The sequence below is a fragment of the Cherax quadricarinatus genome, chromosome 12, assembly GCF_038502225.1.
Source record: "Cherax quadricarinatus isolate ZL_2023a chromosome 12, ASM3850222v1, whole genome shotgun sequence".
NCBI classification, from domain to species: domain Eukaryota; kingdom Metazoa; phylum Arthropoda; class Malacostraca; order Decapoda; family Parastacidae; genus Cherax; species Cherax quadricarinatus.
In genome coordinates, this window is record NC_091303.1 from 12,615,316 (window position 1) to 12,620,315 (window position 5,000).

Here is a 5,000-nt window from a genome sequence, read left to right on the forward strand (position 1 = left end):
GTATACTTGGTGTATACTTGGCGTATACTTGGTGTATACTTGGTGTATACTTGGTGTATACTTGGTGTATACTTGGTGTATACTTGGTGTATACTTGGTGTATACTTGGCGTATACTTGGTGTATACTTGGCGTATACTTGGTGTATACTTGGTGTATACTTGGTGTATACTTGGTGTATACTTGGTGTATACTTGGTGTATACTTGGTGTATACTTGGTGTATACTTGGCGTATACTTGGTGTATACTTGGTGTATACTTGGCGTATACTTGGCGTATACTTGGCGTATACTTGGTGTATACTTGGTGTATACTTGGTGTATACTTGGTGTATACTTGGTGTATACTTGGTGTATACTTGGCGTATACTTGGCGTATACTTGGCGTATACTTGGCGTATACTTGGTGTATACTTGGTGTATACTTGGTGTATACTTGGTGTATACTTGGTGTATACTTGGCGTATACTTGGTGTATACTTGGCGTATACTTGGTGTATACTTGGTGTATACTTGGTGTATACTTGGTGTATACTTGGTGTATACTTGGCGTATACTTGGCGTATACTTGGCGTATACTTGGTGTATACTTGGTGTATACTTGGTGTATACTTGGTGTATACTTGGTGTATACTTGGTGTATACTTGGTGTATACTTGGCGTATACTTGGCGTATACTTGGCGTATACTTGGTGTATACTTGGTGTATACTTGGTGTATACTTGGTGTATACTTGGTGTATACTTGGCGTATACTTGGTGTATACTTGGCGTATACTTGGTGTATACTTGGTGTATACTTGGTGTATACTTGGTGTATACTTGGCGTATACTTGGCGTATACTTGGCGTATACTTGGTGTATACTTGGTGTATACTTGGTGTATACTTGGTGTATACTTGGCGTATACTTGGTGTATACTTGGTGTATACTTGGTGTATACTTGGCGTATACTTGGCGTATACTTGGTGTATACTTGGCGTATACTTGGTGTATACTTGGTGTATACTTGGTGTATACTTGGTGTATACTTGGTGTATACTTGGCGTATACTTGGTGTATACTTGGTGTATACTTGGTGTATACTTGGTGTATACTTGGCGTATACTTGGCGTATACTTGGTGTATACTTGGCGTATACTTGGCGTATACTTGGTGTATACTTGGTGTATACTTGGTGTATACTTGGTGTATACTTGGTGTATACTTGGCGTATACTTGGCGTATACTTGGTGTATACTTGGCGTATACTTGGCGTATACTTGGTGTATACTTGGTGTATACTTGGTGTATACTTGGTGTATACTTGGTGTATACTTGGCGTATACTTGGTGTATACTTGGTGTATACTTGGTGTATACTTGGTGTATACTTGGTGTATACTTGGTGTATACTTGGCGTATACTTGGTGTATACTTGGTGTATACTTGGTGTATACTTGGTGTATACTTGGTGTATACTTGGTGTATACTTGGTGTATACTTGGTGTATACTTGGCGTATACTTGGCGTATACTTGGTGTATACTTGGTGTATACTTGGTGTATACTTTGTGTATACTTTGTGTATACTTGGTGTATACTTGGTGTATACTTGGTGTATACTTGGTGTATACTTGGTGTATACTTGGTGTATACTTTGTGTATACTTGGTGTGTACTTGGAGATCGGTACAGGGAAACAGCCAGTCTCCAAAAAATAAATACCGTTAATACCGTTAAGAATGTAGAGACACCGACCAGTACACAGAGAACTGGAAAGACAACACTTACGTGCTCAAGTGTATTAACATACACAGAGACGTACACACAACTACATACACAGTGAAACATACACACAGATGGGAAATACCCAAAAACATAAACTCACTCGGATACAGAGAAACATCCGCTCGGATACAGAGACGATAAAAGACACAGGAAAAAGGAAATAAATACAAACACTTCGTACTGAGATATAGATATTCTGATATAGACATTGTGATATAGACGTTGTGATACAGATGTAGTAATACTGACATTTAAACGACAAACCCAAAATGAAGGACGGAAGGAGGGAGTAAAGTGTAGAAGTGAGAAAGAAGTGGAAGTATGGAGGAAGGAATAGATGTAATTCCGGAAGGTAGGGGGAAAAAATGTTGGTAGTGAAGGTGGGAGGAGACAGAGAGAGAGAGAGAGAGAGAGAGAGAGAGAGAGAGAGAGAGAGAGAGAGAGAGAGAGAGAGAGAGAGACCAGCCTGTGTGAAGGACTCACGTCATTCCCTCAGTAGCAAAAGATTCTTCAGCAAGAAGGTGATTCATATATTTTTTTTTAGCTCAGTAGTCATCAGGATTTATGGAAGGGCTTAGAACGTGCAGGGAATGACGCTGTACACCACGACACGTCGTCTGATATATGGTGTGTGTGTGTGTGTGTGTGTGTGTGTGTGTGTGTGTGTGTTTGTGTGTGCGTGAGTGTGCTTACCTATATGTATTCACTTATATGTGGTTGTAGGACTCAAGTCTCAGCTCCTGGCCCCTGGGAATTCGCTGAGTGCTACTAGATTCACTTTCTCCTGGCTTTAAGAGCCTTATCGTACCTCTTCAAGCTATGTATGGGCCCTGCCTCTACCATTTCATTCTCCAGGTCGTTTCACTTCCTGGCTACTCTAAAGCTGAAAAAAATACTTCCTAACATCCCTGTGACTCATCTGAGTTTTCAACTTCCAGCTGTGTCCTCGTGTTCGTGTTTCCAGTCTCTCCAACAATCTGTCCTTTTTCACCCTATCACTTCCTCTCAGTATTTTTAATGAGTTTTTATATCATCCTTGGTCTTTCTGTCCTCCAGTGACATTATACGTTACGCTTAGTTGCACGACATTGTACATTACCCAGCGACGTTATACATTACCCTTAGCTGCCGAACTAGTCTCGTTACTAACCTCTGCACTTTTTCCAGTTTCCTGACATGCTTAACCAAGTGTGGGTTCCGTACTGGTGCTGCATATTCGAGTATACATCTGATGTATACGGTATACAGTGTCATGAGATATGTATAGATCCAGCCTCTGCTATTTCATTCTCCAATATGTATGTGTGTGTGTGTGTGTGTGTGTGTGTGTGTGTGTGTGTGTGTGTGTGTGTGTGTGTGTGTGTGTGTGTGTAATTTCATTAATACATATATACATTCACAATTCCGTGAGACGCTTCCAAAAGCCTCACGAACTCACCAACTGTGCCAGTCTGTGTAAATGAAACATGGGTAGCAAAGGCCGTAGACTTACTTGTTCATCGTTGTACTTACCAATCATTATAAAGTCTTCTTTTTTAACATTCTTATACATAATGATACTACCATTTTGACCTTCAAAATTAGTGACGCTACATCTGTTTTGTAAAACTGTGGAAGTTTTGTACCTTGAGGCTAATCCAACTTTGATCACAGAAACAACAACTTGAAATTCCATATCATAAAGGGAAGCCATTGATATCGTTTAAGTTTTTTTTTTTTTTTTGATATTTCTTGGTGTCTACTATGTGTACATTACTAGCCATAAATACCTGCGTGAGAGGATATACTATTTATATGTCTAGATTAAAGTTAGTCAACTTGTAAACAGTGGAGCCGAGGGATCTGTGACGGCGCCTTCGCTGAGACTCACATGAAAGGCGTAATCCTAATTATAAGGTGGACGGGAAGCTCTATAATCACGTTAGGATCCTTGGTAAACATTGCTAGGCAGCACATGTGTTCCAGGGCATTTCTTCGTCCCCTAGCCTTTTGTGGTGCTAGGATATATCGTGCTATTCCTAGGTTAATTGGTTCGCTAAGATACAATGTATAATTAAGGTCATTCCTTAACTGTAAGCTTGTAGACATGGTGCTGCAAGGCGGCCTCAGGCAATTTCCCTCATTACCGTAGACGATCACTAACAGCATGATTAGTCAAAGACCGGGCTGCGATTGGTGGACGGAGAATCGACCCTCCATTACTCCGTAATCTTGATTAAACTCCGATCGAATTACCTGTAACTCCCGAGTAGGATCCTGTTATACACTTATGTGTGCATTATCTCCTAATTTACCGTTTACTCAATCTTCTCGTTCTGACTACTATTCTTTATTATTCGAGTACTATTATGTGATACATAGAACACATGGATGAAATACATGAGTGGAATTGTTAGTTTTTTTTTTAAGTCCTTGCTATAATTTTTCTTATACGTTTAAAGATATATTTTTTTCATTTATGTTAATGTAAATATATATATATATATATATAATATATATATATATATATATATATATATATATATATATATGTGTGTGTATGTGTGTGTGTGAGTGTGTGTGTATAATGTATATAAGAACAGATGATGAGCATTTCCCCCATGCTAGGCAGGTTCTTGTCAAACCAAGCTCGTCTCCTGGTGCCAGTAAATTAATTGGATAGCATTCATTGCACATTTTCGTGTACCTTTTTCGCAACATTTTGGCGTCAGCGTGCCATAAATCAAGCAGGTTATGGGCATCTAAAATGAATCTTCAGTTCGACATTTCCCAGCACAAAATTTACTCTGAGAATTTCTCCACTAACTTCTTTTTCTCGTGGCCCGGCCTTCCACCTTTAAGATTATTTTTAAAGAAGAGTTCCAGACTTGTGAGGAATCCATGGGTAAGCCCATCTCCCAAAAATATTAGACCTCGGTTGAAATACCTCGTTGGTTTTTTTAAGCTGAGATAATAACAAGAATTATGTGGAAAAGCTGTCGGTAAGGTTTATAAGTATTTTATGGGGGCGTTGAGGGGGGGGGGGTTGTGATATCAAAACAATCGATTTTTTATGGATATTACTTTATGTAAAAAAAAGGAAAAGGGGTGACTTTTGGAAGGTCTCTCGTTTTCAAGCTTGTAAATTTTGAATTTCCGATGCATTGCACCGGTTATAAAGTAACGTGTTCATTGCTGCTGGCGCGTACACACACACACACACACACACACACACACACACACACACACACACACA